The sequence below is a fragment of the Gracilinanus agilis genome, chromosome 1 (assembly GCF_016433145.1).
Source record: "Gracilinanus agilis isolate LMUSP501 chromosome 1, AgileGrace, whole genome shotgun sequence".
Taxonomy (NCBI): Eukaryota; Metazoa; Chordata; class Mammalia; order Didelphimorphia; family Didelphidae; genus Gracilinanus; species Gracilinanus agilis.
Genome location: NC_058130.1, coordinates 513,883,199 through 513,900,158, shown reverse-complemented (window position 1 = coordinate 513,900,158; position 16,960 = coordinate 513,883,199).

The window sequence follows — 16,960 nt, the reverse complement described above, 5'->3', positions numbered from 1 at the left end:
CACACACACACACACACACACACACACACACACAGGTACTGAACATACTCAAAGTGAAAAGACTAAAAGAATAATGAGTTGAAAATGTATTAAGGATAGGAGCATATAGACAGAAAAGCAGAAAGAAGCGAAGTAGGAGAAAACCAAACTCAGAAGAGAAAGATCGGTGTGGGGAAACTGAGTGAAGTACTGAGTGTTAATAGCCAAGAGAAAGACCAGGTATTTCCTGTGGGCATAGTCCTGGGAAACACCAGCCAAGTTGAGGGCTATTTGGTTAAAGACAAAACATCATGAAGAAAAGAAAAAAGATTTTATTTCTTCAGTTGTAGGGAACTGAAGGGAAGCTAAGCTCAACCTTGGAGATAGTAAAGAGGAGAAAAAAAAAAACCCAGCTCCCCAAAGATTACAGCCCAGGAGTTTGAGGGTATGCATGGCAAAAAGAGCCTGGAGAGTTGGAACAGAATCTAATGTTTTAAACCTGAGCCACGCTGAGTAATATAGGACTCTATTTGCAATTTATCTTAATCCTAAACTGTTTGAATCATGAATTGCACTCTAAAGTAAATTATTATTGGATATTTGCATTGATCATGAGTGTAGAACTTCCTCCAGTGGAAAGTATAACGGAAAAGTTGCCGCCTCTTCATATGAGATAGAAATATAGGAGAAAATAGTGGCAGAAGGCAACTGAGTGATGTGAAGTATTTTAAAGGGTTCTACTACTACAACCTATTCCTTAGTATAATCTCTCAAAAAAGACAAGTAAACTATCACATTTTAAAAGCCCAGGTTTCTCTTGACTCCTAAATATTTTGAGTTAGTCAAAAAAAAAAAATAGAATGTCAAAGTTCACAATAAAAAAAAAAAAAAAGTAATGGAGTAGCTAGATATCTCAGTGGATAGAGAGCCAGGCCTGGAGTCAGGAGGACCTAGGTCCGATTTCAAATTCAGATTTTCCTAGCTGTAGGACCCTGGGCAAGTCACTTAGTCCTAATTGCCTGACTCTTACAGCTCTTTTGCCTTGTAACCAATACTTGGTAGTATTCTAATACAGAAGGTAAGGGTTTCTTTTTTTTCAAAAAGGAACAATGAAGTTATGTAGAATTGCATTACAAAGTAGCATCAGCTCTTTTCAATGAATTTTATTGTTTGCTCTGGTTACAAGACAGCATTTAATATCTTTTTTTTAATGTTTAGATAATTGCCCTTATAATGCACTTCTTTTTAAATGCACAATTACTTGGACCAGGGTCATTTTTGCATCTCCTTACCTCTATGTTTCCTCTGTCCCCAGCAGTTGTTAACATATAGCTGCTGCCAATCCTTTACAAATCTGAAATTCCAGATACAGTTTGTTCTTCATTCTATGATTAATTCAGATTTTGGATCAGTTGCCTTTAACAAATTCTACAAGAAAAAAAATTTTTGAACAAAAAAATTAGGAAACAGTCAAACAAAAATGGTATCAATTCAACAACTTGGCAAACAGAAAAAGCTTATTTATCTCAGCCTGCTGGATCTATGGAGGGAGGATATCTCAAAGTCAGTTTCCATTTCACCTACTAGAAAATGCTCTAGTTTGCAGTGAATCACTTTATTGGCATAATGATAACATGAGAAATCCATAAACTATTACAGATTGTGAAAGTTCCTACTTGGAAGACAAAGATGTAGACAATGTAGTCAAGTGTAAAAATGTAACCCAAAATATTTACAACCAGAGCAAACATTCCAAAACATATCTATGAATCTGTTGGAGACCCCAGGATCCAATGAGGCTACCAATGGGGTCCTATGAGCATACAACCTAAGAGGATAAAGACCACCTCAATTCTATTGTTATTTGCCATTGTTGTTCTGGCCTGGATTCTTAATAAAGACCATAGTAAAGAGTGACATGAGTGGAGTTCCTGGGATTAATGGCCTCTTCTATGACAGGAACTTCCTAATAGCCATCATTACCATGAACTCTACCATCCTTTGTTCCAAAAGACTGAGTACTGTAATCACAGACCTTTCCTATTCTAGACTAGAAAATCACACCTTTTTTCTCTGCACATCTTAGATTGTGATCAAGACTTGCCTTTGATAAAATTAAAATCACTTTTTCCCTACTTTCTCCTCAAACTTGTGTGCCCTTCTATCCTTACCCAATCCCTATCCTTCTCTGTTGGTTCACTCATTAACAAACTTCCCTATTTTCTTGATCATTGTCTCATATTCTTCCATTATCTTGTGCTTATAAAAACCTAACTCTCTCCAGAAGAGTTCTCATTCATGGCTCTCCTCTGTTGCTGAACGTTCTTCCTTTCATAACCTTCCCCCTTCCTATGTATCACACAAACTGGGTTATGAGAAAGAATCAACACATTCCTTATACTATACCACATTTTATATTCTCTTTCTCCATCTCCAGCCTCATGACAGACACTTGTATCAGCTTTCATACCTCTCACTCACTTCTTAACTCCTTGTAATCTAGTTTCTAACCTTACTGAAATTTCTCTCTTCAAGGTTACCAAGTATTTCTTAGTTACTAAATTCAATGAGTTTTTCTTAATCCTTATCCTTCTTGACTTTCTAGTGTTCTACTGTTGCCCACTTTCTCTTCTTGAATACTTTTTCCTACCTCTCCCCCTACCTAACATTGCTCCTCATGTCCTTTTGTTGGGTAAGTCATTACCCCATTATTTCTGCCTCCTGCCAACCCTGGAAGTTCTTTTTTGGAGGTCCTATTCTACTCTCTTCGTGGGCTTTCATGTGATGAGCGCATCATTCCCATTGGTTCAATAATCATCTCTAAGTGAAGCTAGAATTACTTTCAACTCCATTTCAACATTTCCAGTGACCACATCTGACTGCTGGCCACTTAAACTCGACATAATCAAAACTCTTTATCATCTTGTTTCCTAAAACTACCTCTCGTAGCCACGCTTCCCTTTCTCTATAGAATATATCTCCAATCTTCTAGTTATTAGGTATTTTCAGAGCCATCTTAAAGTCTTCCCTCACCATTACTTCCTTTATCCAGTAACTTGTCAGATTCTGGCAATTCTACCTCTACAATATTTCTTGTATACATCATCTTCTCCACTTACACTGCCAGCATCCTAATTCAGTTCCTCATTACCACTCAAACAATTTTATTAGTCTCCAAATTGGTCTCAGCTCTCCAACCCATGTACCACATAGCTGTGAAAATGGTCTTCCTAAGGTAAGGCTCACTATTACTTTCCACTCTGAAAACCTTTATAGACTTCTCACTGCCTCCAGGTTAGCCTCCTCAGCCTTGTGCTTATGCCCTTTTATAGACTTGTTCAAGCCTACCCTTTCAGCCCTATTTCACATTACTGTCCTTCACATACTTTCTATTGCAGCCAAACTGGACTAACTAGTTATCCTATTTCCATGCATTCATTCAAGTTGTCCCCATTGACTAGGATGTAATTCCTTATTCTGGCCTTTCAGATTCCTGACATTAAAATTCAGGTGCTACCCATCTGCACAGTAGCCTTTCCTGATCCTGATCAGCTATCAATGTTCTCTCTTTCCGCAAATTACCTTATCTTTACTTCTCTATACATGTTGTACATACATCCTAGTCCTTAATAGGACATAACTTCCTTGAGGACAAAGACTATTTTATTCTTGTCTCTATCTCTGGCCCCTTTAAAAGTATCTTTCACTTAATTGATGCTTAATTAATGTTGAATCAAATTTAGAATCAGTAGGCTAGGTTATTTATCACAAAGGTCAATTAATTATGAATCCTCTACAAAAATCCTACCTACTTAAAAAGTGCTATTGTGAATATGATTGAGAAATCTTTGAAATAATGGCATTTATTTACATGCGGATATAAGGTATTATTATTTGTATGATGAACAGAATTTAGAGAAAAAGGAAAAGACAAGATGAATGTCCATTGTGTTTATGCCAAATAAGGCTCTACAGAATGGACGACAAGAAAAAGTTGGCTGGAACTTCTTGATCAAAATGGAAATGCAGATAATCTTCAATATGTTGAATAAATGCATGCCAGTCAACTTGGCTGAAGACTGAATTACATGAATCAAAATAAATTTTTCTCCTAAGTTCTTAAGGTAGAGGACCATGGGTCCACAAAGCCTTCTAGTTTTTCTGGTGACTTTGATTCTACTCTTCCATTTGTCTTTTTTTCCCCCTTGCCCTTAAAGCTGATACGGGTAGATAGGAAGGGTGGGTCATGTTTCTTCCCATTTCAATCATTACTTTTGCATCCTGAGGAAGTGTAACTCATCAGACTCCCTTTGACCAAATTTGACAAATGCAACATTATCACATTAGGAAAGGTGAGTCTCTGCACTAAGTATATAGCTTTGGATGGGATGGATATATGTAGCTTTGAAGTAGAGATGGAAGGGGATACAGATGGAGTAGAGATGGAGGAAGGGATATTTGCACAACCCATCAAATAAGCCCAATTACTCTTGGCAGTCACTGAGGGAACAAATGTTAAGGCCAGATTGTCCTCAGATCCAACTGCTTCGTTTATAATAAGCTGATCCAACTACTCATTTTTGGTCTAGATCCAGGCCTTTGGCACCAATTCCATGGTGCTTAAAAAAAAATCCTACTAAACTAAACTTCTTTATCTTTCCCTTTAGACCTAGAGGTATAATTTCTTCTATTCTATTCATGCTGAACCCAGGGGCCAAAGGTATACTGACACAGGTTGACTATGAGTCTCATGGTTTCTCAAAAAGTAAGAACACATGAGGAGGCAGTATTGTTAATAGCTTACCAATTCATTCTTATGTCTGTGTATAATGGAAACACCACTGAACTGGTAGATAGAAGAGTCAAATTCTAATCACAGCTTATAAACAGTTAATAATTTTAATACTGAGCAGGTCACTTAGACTCTCAATATTTTTCTTTTCTTATGAAATGAGATTAATATAGTTGCCATGTCTTGCAAGGTTCTCGTGTAAACCTTAGGAACACTACATAAATGTCACCTGTTATTGCATACAGGGTGTCCCAAATGTCTTACTGTACTTTTTAGATTATGAAATCTTAAACTGTACTCCGAGGTTTGGGACACCCTGTACAATAACTGGAAAATATCAATAATGTCACATTTTACCTGTGTCTTCAAGGCAAGAAATAAATTATAGAAAGGCAAAGATATGAAATAGTAGATGTTTTGTAAAAGAAGACGTGATTATATCACCTGATATTTGGGTGTAACCAATGAAAGTCATGGTATGAAGAAATAATAACTGACAATGATAGATTGTTTTATGTTTTTATAAATCACTTTATGCACATATTTGAGCTGCAAATCATCCCTATGAGGAAGCTATAATAGGTGTTATTATCCCTCTTTTACAAATTAGGAACTAAAGCTTAGAGATATTTAATGACTCACTGAATTATGGTGGTAGCTATGTAAATGGAGAGAAGGGAGTGTGTGTGTGAAAGATGTTGTAGAGGGAAGAATCATCAATATTTAGCAATTGATTGAATATTCAGGTGGGTAGGTGAGGGAAAGTGTAATATATGACTGCTCCTATGAGGCAAACATGAGCATCTGGAAGAATGCTGGTTCCATTAACAGAAATATTAAATCAGAAGGAGCTAGAAAGTTCAGTTAATTAGAGAGTTAAATGGTAGTGTAATTACAGATTGTTTTAGAAGTGGGATATAAATCCAGGTATTAATGATTGCATGACTAACATTTTATTTATCATATCATCATCATAGATTAAAAACATTTAAATTTCTACTTACTTGTGAGATTAAGAGAATAATCAGATACAAATCTAAGAGATCCACAGTCAAGGGGAAATAGCTTATAAAGGAAACTAATTCAGAGAACATTTTAAAATTCAAGCAAAGATAATGACATTTTAGCTCCTAACTTCATAGCCATGAATGTCATTATAGCTCTCTGATAACCTATGTAGGCAAGTCAAATCACCACTACTACCTCAACAAGGACTTTCCTTCAGATCCTAATGGAGACAGTCAAAGACCTTGAACCCAAGAACCATGAGAATACCAGAACTTCTAGCCAAGTGCTCAGAGCCATTAATTGAAACAACTCCTATGAAGCTGAAGAGTTCAAGAATTGAGGGGGCAGCTGGGTAGCTCAACAGATTAAGAGCCAGACCTAGAGACAGGAGGTACTAGGTTCAAATCTGGCCTCAGACACTTCCTAGCTGTGTGACCCTGGGCAAGTCACTTAACCCCCATTGCCTAGCCCTTACCATTCTTCTGCCTTGGAGCCAATACACACTATTGGCTCCAAGACAGAAGGTAAGGGTTTAAAAAAAAAAAAAGAATCGCTACAGCCACAGTTATCAAAGATCCAGGAAAGAACTTCATAAGGATTCTCCAATTGTTCAATGTCAGAAATTGATAAGATTTGATTGTGGAAATAATAAATATGCATTACTCTCTGCCTTGCCACTATGCCTTAAGGCCTATAGGACTTTTCAATCTGGCTTACAATTGAAATTTTCTGTACATGTGGGTCTTTCCCTTTAGAATGGGAGTTCCTTGAGAGAAAGAATTGTCTTCCTTTTCAATTTGTATGCCCATGGGTTATCATAGAGCTCTGAACATAGTAATACTTCATAAAAGCTTTTCCATTCATTCATTCAAAGTATCCTCACTCTATAATTCTACTGCTGACTCCCCGATCTCCATTCTCTAATATTGAACCCTTTTAGAAATGATTGTTGGACTTTGAAAAGGATGGAAACATAACTTCACTCAAAGAGGCCACAACAGTCACAAGAATACAAACTAACCTTTAAAAAGTTGTAATATTGACACACTCTAAAATAGCAATATGAAATTTTGACCTTCCCATTCTGAAGAATACCTTCAAGATGATCTCATCATCTGTTCATAGTTGTGAATTTTTTAAAAAATAAAGCTTATTTTTCAAACTTCCAGATTTTGTCACCCGCTTTACTAAAATTTGGAGGTACAATATCAACAATATTTTCCTTATCCACCTGTCAAGAGAGAAAATGTAATCTGGCATGATCAAACATCCCTTTTGACATACTTACAGACCAAACATCTTCTTAGATGTTATAGAATTCTTACCAGAATCAAAACTGCCTCATCTTTAGTTTGAAGACTTTCCCCTCATCTCTTTTTTGAAACTTGAAACAGTATACTAAAGGAAATAACATTTAGTGAAATAAAACTTTTTAGGTCAATTAAAAAAAAAAAGATTAGTAGTGGTTGTTAAAAAAAAAAAGGTACACTGCAAATCAAGTGAATAAGTATTTATTCAACATTTGCTATATGCCAGGAATCACATGTGCGAAGCACCTACTGAAGTCCTGAATGGAGGACCTCAGATTTAAACATTTGAGACTCTGAAATCTTGATGTCATGATGATCAAATCTTAACAATTGTTGCTGATGTTCATTGTATGACTTTAGCTTCTCAGGCTAATTAAGATATCTCTATCAGACTGTGCTCAAGTATGTTGAATCTTACAAGGGCATAATTGCAGACAAGCACGACAATTACAAGATTCTACTTTTCTGGTAATAGGAGCCCCATCAACCTCGACCTTCTGAAATGACCAAGAATGTAGGGAAAAGCAGAAAAAAGCTATAAGCAGAAAGTGCAAAAAAAAAAAAAGCTTAGATATTTTATATAGCCAAATATTGATCAGGCACCTATTGTGTTACATGTCCCTGTCCTATTGTAGGTTATAGAATATAGTATGTTATAACATAAGAATAAGTCAAAAAACACTGACTGTGATGCAAAATATTACATGGCAAGGCCAATGGAGTCACAAAGCAAAACTAGACGATGTCTGAGAAGGGACCAGGGGAGGTTTTGGGGAGGAGACAGCATCTGAGTTGGACTTTAAAGGATGGGTAGGAATTCATAATAGTTGAAGACAGGGAAGAATGACATTTTGGACATAGAGAATTGTGTAAGGTACAGAAACAGTCAAAAATAGGATACTTTATGGGAGAACAGAAAGTAGCTCAGTTTGTGCAGTAGAGGGAGCAATACATCAGACTAAACTATAAGGGAGTACCTAACTCTAGAAGACCTCAAATATGATGAGAGACTTTGTCAACTGCTTACCGGAAATTTGGCTGTATAATGTCTACAACGTTCCTCTTATTCATCTGTTAAAAGAGAAAATGTAGTCTGACGTGACCAAACCTCCCTTTTGACATATTCACAAGCCAAACATCTTTTTAGATGTTACAGAATTCCAACAGAAATCAAAACTGCCTTATTTATAATTTATGAAGACTTTTACCTTTCTCTTTTTTGAAACTTGAAACAGTATTTGCCCGTCTCTAGTCCTGCAATATCTCTCATTCTCAGATTTCCAATCATCAATAGTAGTTTAACAATGGAATCCACAAGTTCTTTTAAGATTCGGGGATATAATTCTTGTATCCTTGGTGAAATGAATTCATTGATGGCAGATAAAAGATTCTTAACTTTTTGTCACTTATCTTGGTTTTGAATTCTCCCTTGAAGCATTTTTCCCTCTATGCTTCTTTCCCACAGAAGATCATTTTTCTGGGTAGTCAAAACAGAAACAATATAAGAATTGACTAGCAAGCAGGTGGTACAGTGGACAGAGTGCCAGGCCTGGAGCTAGGAAGTCCTCAGTTCAAATCCAGCCTCAGATAAACCTGTGGCCATGGGCCACATTTAACTCTGTTTGCCTCAGTTCCTCATCTGTAAAAATGACCTGGAGAAGGAAATAGCAAATCACTCTAAAATCTTTGCCAAGAAAACTCCAAATGGGATTACAAAGAGCAATTATATGATGATATGACTAAAAATGACTGAACAACAACAATGATAAGTTTTACTTTTCTCCAGTTGTTAACACTGATCTAGTCACTCCAGGCTCTAGTTTTATTTTTTCTTTGGTCTTTCTGTTGTCACCGGCCTTAGTTCATTTTGACATTTTGGACTCGACACTACTCTTCTAGGTGAACATGATGCTATTTTTAATTTTGTACTTATACTTTCCTTCCATCCTTTCAAAATTCCTCTCAAAAAATCTAAGGTGAATATATTTCTTGTCATCTACATCAGTCCTTTTAGATAATTATCCCCTCTTCTTCATTCACTTTGTAGCCATGCCATCAGAATTTTTTTCTAGAAAGCCTTCTCTTTTGAAATGATTTCCTCCATAGAATTTTAAGTCATAGTCAGTGACTAAGGAATAACTTAAAAGATGGTATATTAATGGAATGGAATGTTATTATATGATATGAAATTATTAATATGAAGAATTCCAGGAATCATGAAAACATATGAACGATTGTAGAGTGATGTAAGTAGAACCAAGAAAACAATATACTGGATGATTACTACAATGTAATAGGAAATAACCAAAAAAAGAAATCCTACTTAACTGATTGATTTGTAATTATAATGAAAAAGAAACTAACCTTTAAATTGAGAGTTTCAAAAAATGCACTTGTCTTCCTTCTTTGCAAAGATGAGTAACTATTGGTACAGAATATTACATATGCTACAAGACTTCAGTTCATGTGTTGAGTAGTTCCACTGAACTAGGTTTTTTTCTTTTTAATATAATTCTAATGCTAGAAAAAGAGGAGATGAACCACTGGGTAGTAGAAGGGAAAATACATTCTGCGGGAGAAGCATAAAAACAAAATATATCAACAAAATGTTTACAATAATTTTAGGCTTATAGGATCCGTCTGATTTCTTTGAGACCTGATCTTCCATCCAGATTCAGAGATTATTCCTAATTCCTTCTCCATTTATATATCTGAAAAACTAAGATTTATTACTTTCTCTCAAGGTTCTCATCATTTGTATTTTATCTATCAGCTCTTCTTTGTTGCATAAAATCCAGACTCAAAGTTTCTCTTATTATTTCTTTTGGTTCAAAGAATTAAATTATAGTTCTAGCAGATTAGTCAGTGTCTTAATGTGACTACATTTTTCTTTTGTTTCAGATTTTTGATCTGCTTTCCATACTCATCATCTACTTTCTCCTTTTAGGCAAAGGAGTTAAGCATACTCATCCAATAATCCTTCCACTGATGTCCATCGATCTCTCCTTTCCATAATTTCCTGAATTTCTCTACATGAATATGCCTACATACTACATTTTAAAACTTTTACCTTGTCTATTTCTTTTGAAAAATGGATGTTCTGCCATACTTATATTCTAGTCATAAATTATACCCTTTCAAAACCCAGGGATATTTATGGTATTAAATTTATACCCTTGTATATCCTTATTTATTACTAATTCATTATATCCTTGTTTATCCTTTGTATAAAGAATATGTAAAAAAGAAGAAAAGCTATAGAGGTAAGAGTCCTAGATTCAATCTAACTTGCTACAACTATAAGAACTAGAAGCTGGAAGTAAGGACAAGAAATGCTACTTGGGGTAGGGGGTAACATTGTTCTGTGAAGTTGAAACCAGGCAAATCTGCAGATGCAAATAAAAAAATAAATAGTGAGCTCAAAGTTCAATTTCTGCCCTCTATTTTTAAAAAAAGGTGGGGCGGGGGGAGAGGGTGGTGGTGCTCAGGAGGTCAGTACTTTACTCTCCAGACCTCCAATCTGGAGAAAGAAGAGGTTGAAAGATAGTATCTAGGGCTTGAATTAGCAGCATGGTAATGAGATTAGAAGTGATGAGTTTTTCCTGGGAGGGGCTTCTTGTGCCAGGGAGTTAAAACCAAGCAGAACTGCAGATGGCTTGAATAAAATATACTATGGCAAGTATATGCTATAGCCATGGTGGTGAAACTATGGCACACATGCCAGAAGGGGACAACTCAGAGCCGTCTGGGTATGTGCACCATCACCCCAGCACAGGATTCGCTAGAGTTCATTATTAGAAAGCCAGAAGGACACAGAGCTAGGCTGCTCCCCCAACCCTCCACACATGCCTGAAGACATTTCTCACATCACCCTCCTCTCTATCACTGTGCTATAGAATCATTTTCCCTCCTGCTTCATTGAAGATTAAGGCATTTGATGATTGGGTAGGATTATTAAAAAGATTCACTTCTCACCACCATGATCTCTCATTATTCAGAGATTTACATTTTGCAAAGTCAATATCTTGTGAAGGCCTTGCTACTTATGTTGAAGAACTACACCACCTGCCCAAACTTTTCAATTTTAGGGATCTCTTAAATCACAGGAAGAAGGATTGTTGTTGTTGTTCTTGTTGTTGTTGTAGTAAAGTTTGCAATGAACTTCTTCAACAGATCTTGACTGGATCAAGTCTAGAATTAACAACAATCCAAAATAAGGTTGTAGCCAATGAATCTCCCTCAATAAATGTCAACAAAATTAAAAGGGAAAAATATATCCATTCTGAAACCTTTCAAATTCTAAATAAATAAGATTATTTCTGTATCATTCAAATAGTGTTTATTTGATTTTGAAAGAGGGGGGAAAGATAGTATTGTTTAAAATTATATTGACAGCACTTTTCCCCCAATTACTTGTTTTGTTGACATCTGGATTTTCTACTTACTTTTTATATAGCTTGCATCCTTGAACTAAGGCCCTTTGAAATTAAATACTTTGCCACAGTCTCCTCTATGGAATTTTCCAGAGAGCACCTCTGCTGCATCTGATACTCAGTATTTGGAGATGAAAGCTAAAGGTTCACATGAAAAAGCTGAATGGAGAATAAGGATTCAATTCCACAGAATCTGGAAAATCTAGGTTTATGTCCTGCCTCTGATGCATAATGGCTGTGACTTCTGAGTCAAATATTTAACCTCTCAAAACCCCCAGGCAACTTTCTAAAATGAGAAGTTGTAGAGCAAGTACCAGCCTGAATTGGTAAGAGAGTTTCTTCACTCAGAGTTCCCTATATCCATCTAAACATGGCATGGATAGTGGGGCAGGGAAACAGGTGATGGCAGAGAAAAGCATTCATTAAACAATATGTGAAGGTCCTGATGAAATTACTGAGCAACCTTTAATTTTTCCAAAATATTTCAAAGCAATATATTTGGACTTCTTTTATTAGAATTGAACTACCACATTTGACATTTTTAAATTCAAATTTTTTAGCATTATCTGCCACTTTGATGCTATTCATTAGTATAGATAAACTGAGAATTAGCTATGTCCTTACACATATTATTTCTCACTCATAATTTAGTATCTAGAAAATGTTGGTTAGTCACATTTTTATAAAGTCTACTTAGATCTTTTCCTTCTTTCTGTTTTATAGATCTGCTTCTTCTATTGAACAACAGACCAAAATAAAAGCATCTGGCTAGCTTTTACTATACTCTCTGCCACCTAACACATGTCCCTCAAATCCCCTTATATTCTTCTCCAGAATTCTTTTTTAATGAAAGGCAGTAAAATATCAACCAAAAGCTCTACCATACACAAATAAAAACTAATAGTAATAGACAAAAACAGGTTTTTGTAATTAACTTCCCCAAACAGAAGCAGTCACCTAAAATATGCTGAGAATGGAGTGTTTCTAGTTCTCTACAATTCCTAGGCATAACATATCAATATTCTGTGCTAGCAATGTAAATTTGCATTCTTTTTTAGTATTATTTGTCAGTAGCATTTAGCCAATTAGCCAGTATCATTTGTTAATGAATTATACCCTCAGGATCCACAGATTAATGAAAACTTCAACCATAAAATGGCTAGAAATCATATTTCAAGAAATTATGAATGAGAACTGGTCAGACCTACTAGAATCTAAAGTTAAAGAGAAAATAGCAAGAATATATCAGTTACCTCCTAAAAGAAGCCCAGAAATGAAAAAGCAGTAGAATCACAAACAATTACAGTTTAACTGTTGTTCTATGAGGAAACAATGAGGAAACAAAGTTTAACTGTAATCTGAAGAGTCTGTTATTTGTAATGGATAAAGGGCAGGACAGAGAAAAAAGACTAAGAGAACTTATCTCCTAAGAGAACTCAGTTTACCCCTTATTTTGTGAAGAAACACAAAGAAAATTTGTTTTCATGTTTTCATTTTTTATTTAATCAATTCATTTAGAATATTTTTCCATGTTTCATGATTCTTCCCCTCTTTCCTCCCAGAGCCAACGAGGAATTCCACTGGGTTTTACATGTATCATTGTTCAAAACCTATTTCCATATTATTCATATTTGCAATAGAGAGATCATTTAAAGTCAACATCCCCAATCATATCCCCATCAAACCATGTGATCAATCATATGTTTTTCTTCTGTGTTTCTACTCCCACAGTTCTTTCTCTGGATGTGGCTAGCTTTCACAAAGAGAATTTTTGATGGAACCCAATCTGAAATCCCACTGGCAAGAGAGTCTCATTCCAACAGGCTTTGGGACTGAGTTACAGTGAGGAGACTTTAACTGGTGACCTGAAAGACCTGAATGATTGCACTGTTTTCAGAACTGAGACGCCAACAGTAACAGTGACAGATACGATTCTGGTTGTGATTTCTCACAGATGATACATTGTAAAAAAATGTTTTATTGTTTGCTATACTGTTCATAAATTTACTTTGATGTTTATCTAAGTTTAAGAGATTTGGGGGCATATATACATACATAAACACATACACATACCCATATTATAGCTATATAGAGATATAAAGAGGAGGAAGAAGGGAGGGTGAGAAATGAGCAAAATTTCATGGGAGTAAAGTTTCTAGTTTATTTAATAAATAGTATTTAATAAACCAGTATAGGATTCAGAGCTAATTAAAGAGTTGCTTCCATTTTATTAATAAAGAAATATCAAAACGTGTTCCTTGACTGTCTTAGAATCTGGGATGCCAATGACTAAAGAAAATAACCTAATAGCAGGTAGAGAAAGGGATGATGGCCCTACCTGTTATATATCAAGTAACCAGCTTTCATATGCTTGCTTCTGTCCTCCCTCTCTCTCTATGTGTGTATATATCTATATCTATAATACTTTACATAAAATCACATACATATGCATGTATTTATGTATGTATACACATAGTATATACATGTGTGTATATATTTATACATATACACATGCATGTCAAAGGCAGCTAGGAGTCAAATGGATAGAGCTCTGAACTTGGAATCAAGGAAATTTGAGTTTGAATTTGGCCTCAGTCACTTGCTAAGTGTTCTGTGATTCGCTTGACTTCTCTTTGCCTCAGTTTCCTCAAATATAACATGGGGATAATAACAGCACTTACCTCACATGAGGAGTTGTGAGAATCAAATTAGTTATTGCAAAAAAATACTACACAGGGCCTGGCACATCATTTGTATGATATACTTATTCCCATCTCCTTCCCTTTCTTCCTCCTACTTCAAAGGTCACTATTCCCTCACAACAATATCAATGTAATCCATTGACACTGATGCCCTCCAAAGTAGAGTATACAGTCCTCAAGGGCACAGAAAAAAATACTAGGTCTATTTATATTTTTATTTAAACAAGAAATTAAATTTTAGTAATATCAAATATAAAAATTAAAGCCTCTCCCTCACTTGGTCCATATTTTATATATATGGTACTATGAGGTATCCTAAGAGAAGAGTGGGAATCCCACAACATGGAATTGTGGGTTGAGTAGACAATTTACAGGAAGCCTTTCCCAATCCCTCTAAATTTTAATGTTTTTCCTGTGCTGATTATTTCCTATATATTCTGTACATAGCTTGTTTGTACATAGTTGTTTCCATACTATTTCCCCCATTAAAATATGAGTTCCTCAAGGGTAGGGGCCATCTTGTTTTTCTTTGTAAATGCTTATTAACTGACTGACTAAATCAGATATTTATGACACACCATGGAACTGTAGCATTTTAGATATCACCTACTCTGAGTTGCTCATTTTACAGATAAGGGATCTATAGACCAAGAGAGACTGTGACTTGCCAATGGCAGATAGTTGCTTAGTTAAAAAAAAAAAAAAATCAAGATTTGAATCTTAATATTCTAACTCCCCCCCAACTCCTCTGCTCAATTCCAGCTCTCTGATTTTCCACGTGCCCACGTTTAACATGCTTTTCACGGTACTATAGGAAGAATAGATACTAGTCAAGGAAGGATACATGTTTTTAATGAGCAAGAAGGTAAGTAAATTTATGCAAAAGGTGAAATTTTTGTTTAGTATCTTGTCCTTTCAGTTCTTTCCAGTGTTTTTATGGTTGCATGCCTGCCCCATTTCCAACACAAATATCACTACTGAAACCACATTGGCAACTGCTTAATAACTAACTCTCTGAGAGAAAAAAATTTATACACACTACAATTTTTGAGTTAAACTGCATTATTATTTTCTCTGTCACTTTTTCAAATCTAGACAATAACACAATACTAAGAAGTGCTTTGTATAATTTGTCCACATCTGTGGTGTAATGCTCACCCTGAGAATTTAACAATCACATCTTGAAAGCTGGTATGAGCTGGCTCCAGCATACCTCTACCATATACACTCTGATAATGACATAAAGATCTCCAGTTCCCTCCCTGTATACTGCTGGGAAAATTTGAAGGGAAATCAGGCCTGGACATATCAACTCAGTACTCTGCTTAATTTCATAATAAATCCAGAATCTTAGGAAGTTACAAAATTCCTCTAATTCACCTTGCCCCGATAAAGCCAAATGTTTGCTTCTTTGGCCACTGCTGAAAATTTCAAGACATAAAGCATTTCATGAAAGCATGAGGTATGCTGGCTTATGTCGATGACCACATAAGTGTTACCTTTTCCACATGAGAATAGTTGGAAGAGTCAAGTTAGTTTGTTCTCTCTGAATGGAACAATGCTCTCTTTCATTTTTGAAAAGAAAACAAGTATTAGTTAAAGGAAGGGGAAATGAACAGTAATGCCATATTACAGCAAAAAAGAAGTAGGTCAGGCTGAGCATTTGGAATATTTTAAGATCAGAAGCATAGAAACATAGGGGTTCAGAGGACGTTAAGTCTCAGGAATTCTAATATATTCTCTTGTCTTCAGGTGGCACAGGAAAGATATTTTACAGTCCCCTGCATCGCATCTCCTGCCCCAAATTTATTCTAGTATTTAAGATTCCCATCAGAAATTCTTTATTTATCCCAAATCCTATACACTAAATATGCTGAGTTCTTCTTATTATTATTAATTAACTTGTTTGTTGGTTACATTATAATTCCAAGGTATCTTACTCCTTCTCTTCCCTTCCTATACCATAGAAGGCATCATCTGACAAAAATATGTATGTATTAATTATCTTTCATATTTTTATCAGTTCTTTCTCTGGAGGTACACATTCACAATTCTTCATATATTAATTCTATAACTGTATATAATGTTCTTTTGGTCGTATTCATTTCACTCTTCATTACTTCATGTAGGTCTTTCCAAGTTTTAAAAAAAAAGTTATCTGTTCAGAACAATTCTGAGGGATTTGTGAAAAAGAATGCCATCCACCTCCAGAGAATGGACTGATGGAGTAGGAATGCAGATGAAAACATATGATTTATCACTTGTTTATTTGGGTATATGTTTAGGGGTTTTGGTTCTATAAGATTATTCACTTGCAAAAATTAATAACATGGAAACATCTTTTGCATGATAATACATGTATAACCCAAACTGAACTGCTTGTCAGCTCGTGAGGGGGGAAGGAAGAAGGAAGGGAGATAATTTCCATCATATAACTTTGGAAGACTTATGTGGAAATTTGTTATAAAAATAAAAATAATGAATTAAAGTTAACCTGTTCATCATTTCTTCTGGTACTGTAGTATTCCAAGCTGAGTTCTTTATGTTGTCTCCTCAGTAAAGAAAAAAAAAAAAAAAAAAGAACAAAAGCAGCCATTTATTGGACAGCTAAGTGGTGGAATAGATAAAGTGATGGGACTACAGCTAGGAAGACCTGTGTTCAAATCTGTCCTTAGAATCTTACTAGCTGTCTGACCCTGGGCAAATTCCTTAACCTTGTTTGTCTCAGTTTCTTCA